This window comes from Scyliorhinus torazame, chromosome 17 (assembly GCF_047496885.1).
Source record: "Scyliorhinus torazame isolate Kashiwa2021f chromosome 17, sScyTor2.1, whole genome shotgun sequence".
NCBI classification, from domain to species: Eukaryota; Metazoa; Chordata; class Chondrichthyes; order Carcharhiniformes; family Scyliorhinidae; genus Scyliorhinus; species Scyliorhinus torazame.
Window position 1 is genome coordinate 84253244 of NC_092723.1, and position 16949 is coordinate 84270192.

At 53.3% G+C, this 16949-nt stretch overlaps 2 non-coding genes across 2 annotated transcripts; both read left to right on the forward strand.

Annotated features, from left to right (window-relative positions):
* Nucleotides 1–6998: 6998 nt before the first annotated feature.
* Nucleotides 6999–7183, forward strand: LOC140394607 (U2 spliceosomal RNA). The gene has a single exon (XR_011935924.1). It is a non-coding gene; the product is annotated as a U2 spliceosomal RNA (small nuclear RNA).
* A 9580-nt stretch (nt 7184–16763) lies between these two features.
* Nucleotides 16764–16949, forward strand: LOC140394647 (U2 spliceosomal RNA). Its single transcript, XR_011935946.1, has one exon. It is a non-coding gene; the product is annotated as a U2 spliceosomal RNA (small nuclear RNA).

Sequence of the window (16949 nt, forward strand, 5' to 3'; positions counted from 1 at the left end):
GACTACAGTCAGACCATCAACCGGTACACGCTGCTTGATGCGTATCCCCTGCCCCGCATATCTGACATGGTCAACCAGATTGCACAGTACCGGGTGTTCTCCACCATAGACTTGAAATCCGCCTACCACCAGCTCCCTATCCGCCCGGAGGACCGTAACTTCACGGCCTTCGAGGCGGACGGCCGCCTCTACCACTTCCTTAGGGTACCCTTTGGCGTCACCAATGGAGTCTCGGTCTTCCAACGGCAGATGGACCGAATGGTGGACCAGAACAGACTGCGGGCTACCTTCCCGTATCTAGACAACGTCACCATCTGCGGCCACAACCAGCAGGACCATGACGTCAACCTCACGAAATTCCTCCAAACTGCCAAACGCCTCAACCTCACGTACAACGAGGCAAAATGTGTTTTCGGCACCACCCGCCTCGCCATACTCGGCTACGTGGTGGAGAACGGTGTCCTCGGCCCCGATCCCGACCGTCTGCGCCCCCTTCTCGAACTCCCTATTCCCACCTGCCCCAAAGAACTGAGGCGATGCCTCGGACTCTTTGCCTACTATGCCCAGTGGGTGCCCGAGTACGCTGACAAGGCCCGACCCCTCCTCCGTTCCCCCTCATTCCCCCTCCCGCCCGAGGCCTGCCAGGCCTTCCACCTCCTAAAAACTACTATCGCCAGAGCCGCCATGCATGCGGTAGACGAGTCTGCACCATTCCAAGTCGAGAGCGATGCCTCCGACTTTGCCCTGGGTGCCACCCTCAACCAGGCGGGCAGGCCCATCGCCTTCTTTTCCCGCACACTCCAAGGCCCCGAGATCAGCCACTCCTCTGTTGAGAAGGAGGCACAAGCCATAGTGGAAGCCGTCCGGCACTGGAGGCACTACCTGGCCGGAAAACCATTTACCCTCGTTACTGACCAACGATCAGTTGCGTTCATGTTCGACAACAAACAACGAGGTAAAATCAAAAATGATAAGATATTACGGTGGAGGATCGAACTCTCCACCTACAATTATACTATCTTATACCGGCCAGGTAAGCTCAATGATCCTCCTGATGCCCTGTCCCGTAGTACTTGTGCCAACGCACAGGATGACCGGCTGCGGGCACTACATAATGACCTCTGTCACCCGGGCGTCAGGCGGCTCTACCACTACATCAAGGGCCACAACCTACCCTTCTCAGTCGAGGAGGTCAAGGCCATGGCTAGGGACTGCCAAGTCTGTGCGGAGTGCAAGCCGCAATTCTACAAGCCAGACAAGGCGCACCTAATCAAGGCCACCCGCCCCTTTGAACGTCTCAGCATTGACTTCAAAGGGCCCCTCCCCACCCACAACCGCAACACGTACTTCCTCAACGTCATCGACGAGTACTCGCGGTTCCCCTTCGCCATTCCCTGCCCCGACACGACCTCCGCCACCGTCATCAAAGCGTTGCACGACCTCTTCATGCTGTTCGGTTATCCCAATTACGTTCACAGTGACCGGTGTAGAGGGTGCCATCTCCGCTACTCCACTACTGGGCCGATATCTGGGGTTTGAATATCTGTGTGTGTCTCTCTCCAGCTGGCACTGAAACTTCAGAGGCCAGGGGATGTCGCACTGGGACACTTCCACTGAAGAGAGCACTGATTCAAGCCTGCCGTTTATTCCTAACCGACAGCCTGAGACTTATATTACACAGATCTCCAGACCCCTACCAATACCCAGGTGATTCTCTCTCTTGCCGGTGGTGCAACAGCCACCCGGTTCCTACTCCACTAGAGTAGCTTTCCCAAGAGAGAGAATAGGACACTGCTGTTTATTCCCTAACCAGCAGTCTGTCCTGAGTGAATCGCTCAAGATGACCCTCGATTCCTGAACCCGGAATTAAGGTGAGGAGTATTTTAACAATGACTTGGTCAGAGGTCGCTGGTGAAAGATTGAAGAATTTAAACGACTCCAATTGTCATCAAATCAAGGTTTATTGTAAAACCCAGGTCAAAATCATCAACAGAAGAAACACAATACAATCTTATGCTCTAATATACGCTATGTCTATTCAAAAGTAATCTAGCGGACACAACGAAAATTCTTATGCTTACACAGCTTTTAGCAATATCACAAGGCACAAAAACAAGTTCCCTTCCCCAAAGCCTCAACCACTATTAAAGTCAAGGGAGTTTCGTAAGCTGCTGCGGAGTACTTACGGTCACAGGCTGCAGAGGTCAAGTCAGGGGTGCAGAGGTCGAGCCACGAACGAAGAGAACCCCTACTCGAAAACACAGCCCCTTTTATATAGTTATACCTGGCTTTGTTCTGTGATCGGCCAGCCCCTTTTGCATTGAAAAGGTAAGTTTTAAAGTTCCCGCTGGTCCCGCCCCCTTTGAGCCGGTCAGAGCTGTATGTTTCCGGGTATTCCTTGCAGGTCCGCTTCTTCCAGCTAGGCAGACCTGCGCGATTTGAATTTGGCGCTGGCTCCGCCCCCTTCTTTCAGTGAGTTTCTGCCGGCAGCTTCTGTCAAGCTTGGAGTACCTCCCCCAGGTCCGCCTCCAACTTGGTTTTTCTGCCGGTAGCTTCTGTCAAGCTTGGAGTACCTCCCCCAGGTCCGCCTCCAACTTGGTTTTTTTCAGACCTGCGCGATTTGAATTTGGCGCTGGCTCCGCCCCCCTCCTCCCAGTGAGTTTCTGCCGGTAGCTCCTGTCAAGATTGGAGTAGCTCCCCCAGGTCCGCCTCCAACTTGGTTTTTCTCTACCGCTGATTTTCTAGGGGCTTTTCCAGCGCAATATGCTGGACTCAGACAGTCTGATTTCTAGTTTGACGAGGTTAGGCTCTTCTATGGAGAATTTCAGTGTCTTCCAGCTGCTCCGGAGATGGCTGCTATTCTCACCTCGCTATGTTGATGGGGTGTTAATTGGATTCTGCTCTGGTGGAGGCCAGGTCATTTACATTTGCATGGGGCTATGACCATCCCATTGTCCTGCTTGCATGCAAGCCTCCTGTGTATTCCCGTGCCCCTTTGTCTGTGTCTTGATGTTATCTTGTTGTCTGGCTCCTTCTTCCTTGTAGCTCCTAGGGGGGGTGTTTGTAAATATTTATGTACTTATGTCCCTACTCAGCTCAGCGGGCCAAGCCTGCTGGGAAAACTGGTTCTGTTATCTTGGCTGAAAGGTCAGTTTACAGTCTCTGAGTTTTTCCAAAAGGGCCGAATTGCCCGAAACCTTACACTGGGGCTCCTCCTTCATGAGCGAGGAGCTGCGTCGGTACCTGCTCGCCAGGGGCGTTGCCTCGAGCAGGACGACCAGCTACAACCCCCGGGGGAACGGACAGGTGGAGAGGGAGAACGCGACTGTTTGGAAGGCCGTGCTGCTAGCCCTCAAGTCCAAAGGCCTACCAGTCTCCCGTTGGCAGGAGGCCCTCCCGTCCGCACTCCACTCCATCCGGTCTCTTTTGTGTACTGCAACGAATGCTACCCCTCATGAACGGATGTTTCTCTTCTCCAGGAGATCGGCATCCGTGACATCGCTTCCATCCTGGCTCCTGTCCCCGGGAGACGTCCTGCTCCGCAAGCACGTGCGGACCTCTAAGGCGGAGCCCCTGGTGGAGAGAGTCCATCTCCTCCACGCCAACCCACAGTACGCGTACATAGCATACCCCGACGGGCGTGAGGAGACCGTCTCCATCAAGGACCTGGCCCCCTCTGGGGCCCCTGCCGCCCTCGCCCCGCAACCTCCACCCCACTCCCTCTCTGCTCCCGTCGATCCCTCGGCCTGTTACTACTCCGTGCCAGCCGCTGTCATCCCGCAGTTTCGCCTCGAGCCAGCCGAAGCGGTGGGGGAAGTCATGCCGCCTCGCGAACCAGCACCACCGACCGCACGGATACCGCCGGACACTACCTCAGCGCCGCAGCTCCGACGTTCAAAGAGATCGACCAAACCCATCGTTCGTCTCGACCTTTGACGACACGCAACCTCCTGATGGACTCTGTTCACTGCTGCAAATTTTCACCCCGGACTTCCTTCTAAACAAGGGGTGAATGTGGTGATACACCACTGTACCTCCCTACCATTGTACATAGTATATAATAGTTGTGCGTAACGTGGCCCTGTAATACTGTGTATTGTACTGTAACTCTGCAGAGGTTCGGTCACTGGTAGGTAACCCGACCTGGCCACGGAGAGCTCCGCCTTAGCCACTCCCCCGGGAGTCAGTATAAGAACCTCTTCTGGGACAGCCCCCATTCTGTCTGGGGTCGTCTGTGTCGGGTAAGCCTCCCATGTAGTATATTAAAGCCTGAGTTAAAGTCTCACATGTCTTTGTGGTTCTTGACGCTTAGCGCATCACCCATTTACTGCTCCGAGTTTTCTTCGCCCATCTAAGGACCATTTCTCTATCCTTAAAACGGAGGAATCTCACCACTATGGCTCTGGGAATTTCTCCTGCTCTCGGTCCTCGCGCCATCACTCGGTATGCTCCCTCCACCTCCAACCTCCGCTCCCATTAACGAGTGCAGCATCGTGCTCACATATGCCCCGATGTCCGCTCCCTCCACACCTTCAGGAAGACCAAGAATCCTCAGGTTGTTCCTCCTTGCGTTGTTTTCCAGTGCCTCCAACCTTTCCACACATCGTTTCTGATGTGCCTCCTGCGTCTCCGTCTTCACCACCAGGCCCTGTATATCGTCCTAATTCTCGGCTGCCTTTGCCTTCACGACCCGAAGCTCCCGCTCCTGGGTCTTTTGTTCCTCCTTTAGCCCTTCGATCGCCTGTAGTATCGGGGCCAACAGCTCTTTCTTCATTTCCTTTTTTATCTCTTCCACACAGCATTTCAAGAACTCTTGTTGTTCAGGGCCCCATGTTAAACTGCCACCTTCCGACGCCATCTTGGTTTTTGCTTGCCTTCCTTGCCGCTGTTCTAAAGGATCCACTGCAATCTGGCCACTCTCTCCTCCTTTTTCCATCCGTATCCAGGGGGGATTCCCTTCTGGTTTACCGCACAGTGTTTTTAGCCGTCAAAATTGCCGTTGGGGCTCCTATCAAGAGCCCAAAAGTCCGTTTCACAGGGAGCTGCCGAAACGTGCGACTCAGCTGGTCATCGCCGCACCCGGAAGTCTCAAACGTTCTTTTTTAATAACCCGCTTATTCCAATTTCTCTTCAACAATAAATGTCCACGCCTCATCCGCCGTTTCAAAGTAGTGGTGCTTCCCTTGATATGTGACCCACAGTCTTGCCGGCTGCAGCATTCCAAATTTAATCTTCTTTTTATGAAGCACCGCCTTGGCCCGATTAAAGCTCGCCCTTCTTCTCGCCACCTCCGCGCTCCAGTCTTGATATACGCGGATCACCGCGTTCTCCCACCTACTGCTCCGAGTTTTCTTTGCCCATCTGAGGACCATCTCTCTGTCCTTAAAACGGAGGAATCTCACCACTATGGCTCTGGGAATTTCTCCTGCTCTCGGTCCTCGCGCCATCACTCGGTATGCTCCCTCCACCTCCAACGGACCCGTCGGGGCCTCCACTCCCATTAACGAGTGCAGCATCGTGCTCACATATGCCCCGACGTCCGCCCCTTCTGCACCTTCAGGAAGACCAAGAATCCTTAAATTCTTCCTCCTCGCATTATTCTCCAGCACCTCCAGCCTTTCCACACATCGTTTATGGTGTGCCTCGTGCATCTCCGTCTTCACCCCCAGGCCCTGTATATCGTCCTCGTTCTCAGCAGCCTTTGCCTTCACGACCCGAAGCTCCCGCTCCCGGGTCTTTTGCTCATCTTTTAGCCCTTCAATCGCCTGTAATATCGGGGCCAAGAGCTCCTTCTTCATCTCCTTTATAAGCTCTTCCACGCAGCGTTTCAAAAACTCGTGTTGTTCAGGGCCCCATATTAAACTACCACCTTCCGACGCCATCTTGGTTTTTGCTTGCCTTCCTTGCCGCTGCTCTAAAGGATCCACCGCAATCCGGCCACTTTCCTCTCCTTTTTCCATCCGTATCCAGGGGGGATTCCCTTCTGGTTTACTGCACAGTGCTTTTAGCCGTTAAAATTGCCGTTGGGGCTCTTATTAAGAGCCCAAAAGTCCGCTCCACCGGGAGCTGCCGAAACGTGCGACTTAGCTGGTCATCGCCGCACCCGGAAGTCAAGAAAAACACCTTTGACCACAAGGCAATGAAGCAGTGGTCAGCACGTAATGTCCTCGAGGCCCTCAGGGAAAAGGAGACCGTGGAGGACGTTGGATGGTTCCCTGAGCAGACTGCCAGAGTCATCTGGCAGAACGCCTCATCACCAGAACTTTCAAACAAGCACCAAGACCGAGCATGGCTGGTGGTGAGAAGGGCCCTCCCTGTCAGATTCTTCATGCACACCCGAAGGCTCTGCGCCAATGCACGCTGGCCTCGGAGTGGCTGTGGGGGAAATGAGACGGTCACACACCTCCTTGTGGAATGTGCCTTTGCAAAGAAGGTCTGGAGAGAGATGCAGGGGTATTTGTCAAGGTTTATCCCGAACAGATCTGTGACACAGGTCTCTGTGCTCTACGGACTGTTTCCAGGGACACACACCGCGACAAATATCAACTGCTGCTGGAAGGTCATCAACTCGGTAAAAGACGCTCTTTGGTCTGCCCGAAACTTACTGATCTTCCAGTGCAAAGAATTGTCCTCGACCGAGTGTTGCAGACGGGCACATTCCAAGGTCCAGGACTACTGAGGGACGCACTCAAGCTGGGGGCAGCTGCCGCCAAGACGCAATAGGGAAAGACCACTGTGTAAGGTCTTTCCAGCAAATGTACACCAAGGGGCGGGTAACAGTGTAAAGCCCCTCGGTCTGGGCAACCAACACTCGAATGTACAAAAACAAACATGGCACTGTAAATATTTCAGAAGGAATTGTAATGTAAAGAGTGATATGTGAATAATAATATCAAAATTGAATGGAAGAAAGTCAAGGCAACATGTAACCCTGCCGGAAATGTACAGTCAAGACAATTTGAAATGTTTCTGTAATGCTTCTGATAATTTTTATGAATAAAGTATTTTTTTTGGAAAAAAAAAATAAAAATCTGTTCTTATCAGTTTAATATCTGATACGTCCCTTATCTGGGGACCATATATTAAATTGATTTTTGGAGCAGGGAGATGGAATAGGGGCTTGCTCTGTCCACTTCACGCATCGACCTGGTATTGCAGTATCTCCAGGAACGGTGCACACCACCCCTTTATGGGGAATTTCAAAGTCAAAAAACAGCTCAAACACATACAAATATACACTTTATTCACATTTCTTTCATCACACAACAAAACGCTTCGTCAAGTGGGTGCTGCTACTCAGCTTCTACCTGGCCCCGGTGGGATGACGAAAGGCATCATCACCCTCATCTTACAAGCAGAAGGGGGAAAGGGAACAAATTTAAAATTGACGACCCATTTCACTGTTGAATGTGGATTACTCGGCTTCTCGGCCTTTTGCCTAAGATCAAGTGTAGTCTCATTTGATCGAGGGAAGCTGAGGATTTCCATGCCGATCGTGGATTGGAGAACTCGGAGGGATTGAAGTCGTCAAACAGGAAACGTTTGGAGCTTGGCTGCTATTGGTGGATCTACATGCTTTAGGCCTAACGCCGATACAGTTCAGACCTAACGTACGAGCTATGGATGCAGCTGCATCCCGACCACCAGTCTTTGGAGTGCGAAACACTGTCCGAGTCACAGTGAAGAAAACGGAAGGAGGTGCTGCTCGAGTGTTGTGGGTTTAAAGCAACAGAGATCTTCTGCTTGCAAAACTTCCCCAACATTGGTTTTTTTGATGTCACCTTCAAGAGCGTCGCAGTGTGCATCAAATTCTTGAACGTCTTCAAGGAAAAAGGTAACCAGAGTCCCCTGTCGATCCTGACTGCGGAGCCTCTGTTTACGCGACCGTCGCAGCAAAATCGGGTTGTTACACTGCACACGTACAACCCCCACGTCCCTGTGTCTGATGTGCTCACGTTCCTCGCCAGGTACGCTGAGCTGAAAAGTGACAGCGTGCATGTGAAAGACACCTTCGTCACCTGGACAAGTGAGCACCAGGTCAAGGTGACTCAAAGAACAGACGGCAACGCAACCATCCTGCATCCCCCCTCCAGTTTCGCTATTGGAGTAAATCGTGGCTACCTCTACTACGTGGGACAGCCACGAGTATGCCACGCCTGTGGCAAAACGGGGCATGTTGCCGCAAACTGCAGTGTGACCTTCTGTAAAAACTGCAGGCAGGAGGGACACATGACTAAGGACTGCAAGGTAGACAAGTGCTGCAACTTGTGTGGGGAGGCCGGCCATCTTTACAGGGCCTGCCCGAAACGCGGGGCGACATATGCTCAAATCATCAGCAGCGGAGTTAAAAAGGCGACCAGAGAGGAGGTGCATACACCCTCCACCGAAAAAGACACCACGGCTCAGAATGCGGAAAAGCAACAGAAGGGCCCCCAACAAAAAGAGGAGGCCCCAGCACCTCCTGACAACCCAGCGCCAGCCCCATCTGAGGAGGAACACTCACTGGAGGAGGAAGAGGATGGGACAAAGAATAAAGAGCCCTGGGAAACAGTGAACAGGGACAAACGAAAGAGGAAACAAAAAAACAAACTGAAGAACCCCCCGAGGGGTAGTGGCAAAAAGTGACACCTTTCAGCCGGCGCACTTAGCGCCGACACCTCATCCGATGAGGGCAAACAGGACAAGAATCGGCCTCAAATAAAGAGGCAAAGCACCAACGTGGAACGGGAGTCACAGACCCCGCCAGACCACCGACCGGGAAGAAAACAAGGTCACAGACCAACCCCCGATAGTAACGAGCAGCAACAACCCAGGTGAAGACTGGCCTGCAACCCCAACACCTACTGACTGCCACGACGAACCCCAGGGCTACACCACCCCCCCAATGCATCTGCATCAAAATCACGGGGCCAGTACGGACCAGAACAGCTTTCTCAGCCCTGCAACTGTGCTAAAGTTTGCGAGCACCACCGGCATGCTGGGGAACATCGAACAGCTGGAACAGCCAACTGTATAGACTCTGGACTCTTGAGACGGGTAAATCTACCTTTTTATAATGGGTTTAAAAATTGCATCCATAAATGTGCGAAGCATCAAAGATACTTTGCGGTGTGTAGCCACACTCAACTATTTAGCAAATGTGAAAGCTGATCTACTGTTCCTGCAGGAGTGCGGAATTCCGCACCTCAGCAACTACAGGCGCTGGTCGAGCTGGTGGTCCCACGGGCCATCCATCTGGTCAGGAGGAAACGACTGCCGCTCCTCTGGCCTAGGTATTCTGCTGCGGGGAGGCAACTTCACCACCTCCGACGTAAAGGAGGTGGTGGGCGGGCGCCTCCTCGTAGCAGACGTGAAATACAAAAACACCCCTCTCAGACTTATTAATGTGTACGCCCCGGCCGTAAAAAGTGAGCGGCTGGCAGTCCTTCAGCAACTCCCACTGCTGTTGGCCACCTCCAAGCCGGTCATCCTGGGTGGTGACTTCAACTGCATCATCGATGCGGCTGGACGATCCAGCAAAGCCGACAGCAAACTAGACGCTACGTCCAGACTCCTGATGGAAACGGTAAAAGACGCCAAGCTGCTCGACGTCTGCAGCAACCCTGCTGTCACGGCCAGACGGGTCCGTCCGCTCCAGGATAGACTTCTCTTTTGTGTCCCGAGCTTTCACGGTCAGGTTCACCGACGTAAGGCCGGTGTTCTTCTCTGACCACTGCCTCCTACTGGCCGACTGCCACCTGCAGGAAGACCATGGGGTAGGCAGGGGGACGTGGAAGCTAAATGTAAAACTGCTGACCCCTGAGAACCTCGAGGAACTCAGGAGGGATTACAAAGGTTGGAGAACCGTGAAACCCCTCTTTGAGGCCTCACATCTCAGGTGGGAAGCAATCAAGGGGAATATCAAGAGGTTTTTCATCCTCAAGGGCGTTCAAAAGGTGAGAGAGAGACGAGGGGTCATGTCCAGGCTCCAGAAAAGTATGCAAAATTTGCTCCAGCTGCAGGCGATGGGGGTGGATGTCAAGGAGGATCTCCAAGAGATGAAGAGCCAGCAAGTCTCGCTCTACACCTCGGAGGCCTCCAAGGTTATCTTCCGTTCCAGAGTCCACTCCGTGGAGCAGGACGAAAAGTGCTCACGCTTCTTCTTCCAAAAGGTGCACAGAGAGACCTCTGTGATCAGCAGCCTGAAGGAAGAAGATTGCTCTGTAGAGTCATCGCAGTCTGACATCCTGAGGATCAGCCAATCCTTTTATGCCGGACTGTATGACCTGAAGCCAACAGACAGCACTGTTTCCCAGACTTTCCTGTCGACTATCACGGAGGTCATAGGCGACAGCGAGCTGGAAAACCTGGACAAACCACTAACTCTGGACGAGCTGACAAAGGCCGCCAAGTCCTTCGAGACGAGTAAAACTCCCGGAAGCGACGGCTTACCGGTTGAGTTGTATTCGGCTCTGTGGGACTGGATGGGCCCAGACCTGCTGGAAGTTTACGAGAGTATGCTTCTGGAAGGCAGCATGTCAGAGTCCATGAGGAAAGGCATCATCATCCTCATCTACAAGCAGAAGGGGGAAAGGGAAGAAATTCGAAATTGGCGACCCATTTCACTGTTGAATGTGGAGTACAAAATTCTAGCCAAGGTCATCGCCAATCGGTCAGGTCTGCTCTGGAGTCGGTGATCCACCCTGACCAGACCTGTGCTGTACCCGGCAGGAAGATCACTGATAGCCTCGCACTACTCAGGGATACGATCGACTACGTGCAGGACAGGGGGGTGGACACTTGCCTCGTCAGCCTTGACCAGGAGAAGGCGTTTGACAGAATATCGCACACCTACATGATGGATGTGCTCTCCAAAATGGGTTTTGGGGAGGGAATTCGCAATTGGATCAAACTGCTCTACACAAACATCTATAGCGCAGTCTCAATCAATGGGTGGGAATCAGAAAAGTTCCAGATCAAATCCGGAGTCAGGCAGGGCTGCCCTCTCTCCTCTGCCCTTTTTGTGTGCTGCATAGAACATTTTGCCGAGTCTATCAGGAAGGATCCGGGTATAAGAGGAGTGACGATCCCAGGCAGTGGAGGCATGCAAGTCAAGGCCTCCCTGTACATGGACGACGTTGCCGTCTTCTGCTCGGATCCTGCGTCTGTACGCAGGCTCTTGACCACCTGCGACCAGTTTGAACTGGCCTCTGGAGCCAAGGTAAACCGTGGCAAGAGCGAGGCCATGTTCTTTGGGAACTGTGCCGACCGGTCCTTTGTCCCCTTCACTGTCAGGTCAGATTACCTCAAGGTGCTGGGGATATGGTTCGGAGCTGCTGGGGCGTGCACCAATAACTGGGAGGAGCGCATAGCAAAGGTAAGACAGAAACTGGGCTGGTGGGAGCAACGCTCCCTCTCCATTGCGGGCAAAACCTTGGTCATCAGGTGTGAGGTACTCTCGGTGCTACTGTACGTGGCGCAGGTCTGGCCCATAACCCGACCCTACGCCACAGCAGTCACCAGGGCCATCTTCAAATTCATCTGGAGATCCAAGATGGACCATGTCCGAAGGGACACCATGTACAAACCTCTGGAGAAAGGAGGGCGGAACGTACCCAACGCCTCCCTCATCCTGTTGGCCACCTTTGTGTCCAGCTGCATCAAGCTGTGCGTGGACCCCCAGTATGCAAACACCAAGTGTCACTACATACTGAGGTTCTACCTGTCCCCGGTGTTACGAAGGATGGGCCTGGCCTCATTGCCGCGGAACGCTCCAAGTAGTTGGACTGTACCGTACCACCTGTCCCTCGTGGAAACATGTTTGAAGGAAAACACCTTTTTTGAAAAAAAATATATTTATTAAGAATTTTTTCACAAAATTTTCCACCCTTACAAACAAACCCCCCCACCCCCCGTAACAAAAAGAAAGAAAGCTCACATAGCAAGACATGAACATGGTAAATTGATTTGATACAGAGCTTTGTACATTGGATTCCTCCCGTACATGTCAGTTTTCCGGCTCTTTCATGTATTTTCTTGCTCAAATGCCCCCCAAATAAACCCCCTTCCCCCTCCCTCCCTCATCCCCCCCCCCCCATGAAAGATATCCCCCCCGCACCCCTCCCCCCCTGAGTTGCTGCTGCTGACTGACCTTCATCTGACACTCCACGAGATAGTCTAGGAATGGTTGCCACCGCCTGTAGAACCCCTGCGCAGACCCTCTCAAGGCAAACTTTATCCTCTCCAACTTAATAAACCCTGCCATATCATTTATCCAGGCCTCCACGCTGGGGGGCTTCGCCTCCTTCCACATTAGCAAGATCCTTCGCCGGGCTACTAGGGACGCAAAGGCCAGAATGCCGGCCTCTTTCGCCTCCTGCACTCCCGGTTCGTCCACTACTCCAAATATTGCTAGCCCCCAGCTTAGCTTGACCCGGACTTTCACCACCTGAGATATTGCTCCCGCCACTCCTCTCCAGAACCCCTCCAGTGCCGGGCATGACCAAAACATATGGACATGGTTCGCCGGACTTCCTGAGCACCTCCCACATCTGTCCTCTACCCCAAAGAACCTACTAAGCCTCGCCCCCATCATATGTGCTCTATGAACAACCTTAAATTGAATCAGGCTAAGCCTGGCACACGAAGAAGAGGAATTAACCCTACTTAGGGCATCAACCCATAGCCCCTCCTCAATCTCCTCCCCCAGCTCCTCCTCCCATTTACCCTTCAGCTCCTCCACCTTGCCCTCTCCGACCCATACACCCAAAATCACCCTATCTTGAATCTCCTGTGCCGGGAGCAACGGGAATTCCCTCACCTGTCGCCTCACAAACGCCCTCACTTGCATGTACCTGAAAGCATTTCCCGGGGGTAGCCCAAACATCTCCTCCAGTGCCCCTAGGCTCGCAAACGTCCCATCAATAAACAGGTCCCCCATTCTTCTAATCCCTGCCCGATACCAGCTCTGAAACCCCCCGTCCATCCTCCCTGGGACAAACCAATGGTTACCCCTGATCGGGGGCCACACCGAGGCTCCCATTGCACCCCTGCGCCGTCTCCACTGGCCCCAGATCTTTAGCGTTGCTGCCACAACCGGGCTCGTGGTATACTTTGTCGGCGAGAGCGGCAGCGGTGCCGTCACCAGCGCCCCCAGGCTCGTTCCTTTGCAGGACGCCATCTCCAACCTCTTCCATGCCGCCCCCTCTCCCTCCATCACCCACTTACAGATCATCGCCACATTGGCTGCCCAGTAGTAGCCACCCAGATTCTGCCCTACTGCGCTCCAGAAACCCCCTCCTTACCCGCGGGGTCTTATTCGCCAACACAAACCCTGTAATGCTCCTGCCTACCCTCTTAAAAAAGGCCTTGGTGATCACGATTGCAAGGCACTGGAACACAAAAAGAAACCTCGGGAGGACCACCATTTTGACCAACTGCACTCTACCCGCTAGTGAGAGCGGCAACATGTCCCATCGTTTGAAGTCCTCCTCCATCTGCTCCACCAGCCTCGTCAAATTAAGTTTATGTAGGGCCCCCCAACTCCGAGCTATTTGGATCCCCAAGTACCAAAAGCTCTTTTCCGCCCTCCTCAACGGTAGGTCGTCTATCCCCCTTTCCTGGTCTCCTGACTGTACTACAAAGAGCTCACTCTTCCCTACATTGAGCTTATAGCCCGAAAAATCCACAAACTCCCTTAGAGTCTGCATGACCTCCACCATCCCCTCCACTGGATCCGCCACATACAACAACAGGTCGTCTGCATAAAGCGACACTCGATGCTCCTCTCCCCCTCGGACCACCCCCCTCCATTTCCTAGACTCCCTTAGTGCCATGGCCAAAGGTTCAATTGCTAATGCAAATAACAGGGGGGACAGGGGGCACCCCTGCCTCGTCCCTCGATACAGCCGAAAATACTCCGACCTCCGCCGATTTGTAACCACACTCGCAACCGGGGCTCTATATAGGAGCGAAACCCAGCTAATAAACCCTCCCCCGAACCCAAACCTCCGCAGCACTTCCCAAAGGTACTCCCACTCTACACGGTCAAAGGCCTTCTCCGCGTCCATAGCCACCACTATCTCCGCCTCTCCCTCCAGCGATGGCATCATTATCATGTTTAGGAGCCGCCGCACATTGGTGTTTAGCTGCCTGCCCTTTACAAATCCCGTCTGGTCCTCGTGAATCACCCCCGGGACACAGTCCTCGATCCTCGTAGCCAGCACTTTTGCCAGCAACTTAGCATCCACGTTGAGGAGCGAGACTGGCCTGTACGATCCACATTGCAGTGGGTCCTTGTCCCGCTTCAGGATCAAAGAGATCGTCACCTCCGACATTGTCGGGGGCAGGGTCCCTCCCTCCCTTGCCTCATTAAAAGTCCTCACCAGCAACGGGGCTAACAGGTCCACGTACTTCTTATAGAACTCAACCGGGAACCCATCCGGTCCCGGGGCCTTCCCTGCCTGCATACTCCCCTGACCTTTAATCAGCTCCTCCAACCCAATTGGTGCCCCCAAACCAGCCACCTCCTGCTTCTCCACCCTCGGGAACCTCAGTTGGTCCAAGAATCATCGCATCCCCTTTTTCCCCCGCTGGGGGCTGGGATCTGCACAGCTCCTCATAGAAGGCCTTGAATGCCTCGTTTACTTTTGTCGCTCTCCGCACCGTAGCTCCCCTTCCATCCTTGACTCCACCTATCTCCCTCGCTGCCATCCTCTTATGGAACTGGTGTGCCAGCATCCGGGTCGCCTTCTCCCCATACTCATACGTCGCCCCCTGAGCTTTCCGCCACTGTGCCTCTGCCTTCCCTGTGGTCAACAGGTCGAATTCCGTCTGGAGACTTCGTCTCTCCCTAAGTAGTCCCTCTTCAGGGGCCTCTGCTTATCTCCTGTCCACCCTTAAAATCTCCCCCACTAACCTCTCCCTTTCCCTGCCCTCTCTCTTCTCCCTATGAGCCCTGATGGAAATTAACTCTCCCCTGACCACTGCCTTCAGCGCCTCCCATACTCTACCCCCACCTGCACCTCCCCATTGTCATTGGCCTCCAACTACGTTTCAATGCACCCCCTCACCCTCCCGCACACCGCCTCATCTGCCAGCAGTCCCACATCCAACCGCCACAACGGGCGTTGGTCCCTCTCCTCTCCCAGCTCCAGTTCCACCCAGTGCGGGGTGTGATCTGAAATGGCGATGGCCGAATACTCCGTTCCCTCCACTTTCGGGATCAACGCCCTGCCCAGAACAAAAAAATCTATCCGGGACTAGGCTTTGTGCACGTGGGAGAAAAAAGAAAATTCCCTGGCCTGCGGCCTGTCAAACCTCCACGGATCCACTCCCCCCATCTGGTCCATAAACCCCCTAAGCACCTTGGCTGCAGCCGGCCTCTTTCCTGTCCTAGATCTGGAGCGTCCAACACCGTGGTGAAATCCCCACCCATTATCAAGCTTCCTACCTCCAGGTCCGGAATGCGCCCCAACATACGCTTCATGAATCCAGCATCGTCCCAGTTCGGGGCGTATACATTTACCAATACCACACACATCCCCTGTAACCTACCGCTCACCATCACGTATCGACCTCCATTGTCCACTACAATATTCTTGGCCTCAAACGACACCCGCTTCCCCACAATATTGCCACCCCTCTGTTCTTCGCATCCAGCCCCGAATGGAATACCTGTCCTACCCATCCCTTTCTTAACCTGACCTGGTCTGCCACCTTCAAATGTGTCTTCTGGAGCATGACCACGTCAGCCTTCAGTCCCTTTAAGTGCGCGAACACTCGGGCCCTCTTTACCGGCCCATTCAGGCCCCTCACATTCCACGTTACCAGCCGGATTGGGCCGCCCCCCCCCCCCCCCGCCCCCCCCCACCCCCGCCTGCCCCCCGCCGAAAGGAAAACACCTTTGACCACAGAGCAATGAAGCAGTGGTCAGCACGTAATGTCCTCGAGGCCCTCGGGGAAAAGGAGACTGTGGAGGACGTTGGATGGTTCCCAGAGCAGACTGTCAGAGTCATCTGGCAGAACGCCTCATCACCAGAACTTTCAAACAAGCACCAAGACCTAGCTTGGCTGGTGGTGAGAAGGGCCCTCCCTGTCAGATTCTTCATGCACACCCGAAGGCTCTGCGCCAATGCACGCTGCCCTCGGAGTGGCTGTGGGGGAAATGAGACGGTCACCCACCTCCTTGTGGAATGTGCCTTTGCAAAGAAGGTCTGGAGAGAGATGCAGTGGTACTTGTCAAGGTTCATCCCGAGCAGCTCTGTAATACAGGACTCTGTGCTCTACGGACTGTTTCCAGGGACACACACCGAGACAAACATCAACTGCTGCTGGAAGGTCATCAACTCGGTAAAAGACGCTCTTTGGTCTGCCCGAAACGTGCTGATCTTCCAGTGCAAAGAATTGTCCTCGACCGAGTGTTGCAGACTGGCACATTCCAAGATCCAGGACTACGTGCTGAGGGACGCACTCAAGCTGGGGGCAGCTGCCGCCAAGGCGCAATGGGGAAAGACCACTGTGTAAAGTCTTTCCAGCAAATGTACACCGAGGGGCGGGTAACAGTGTAAAGCCCCTCGGTCTGGGCAACCAACACTCCAATGTATAAAAGAAACATGATAATGTAAATATTTAAGAAGGAATTGTAATGTAAAGAGTGATATGTGTGTAATGTTATCAAAATTGAATGGAAGAAAGTCAAGGGAATGTGTAACCCTGCCGGAAATGTACAGTCAAGACAATTCAAAATGTTCTGTAATGTTTATGATATATTTCATGAATAAAGTATATTTTTTGAGAAAAAAAAAATCAAAAAAAAATCTGTTCTTATCAGTTTAATATCTGATACGTCCCTTATCTGGGGACCATATATTAAATTGATTTTTGGAGCAGGGAGATGGAATAGGGGCTTGCTCCGTCCACTCCACGCATCGACCTGGTATTGCAGTATCTCCAGGAACGGTGCACACCAC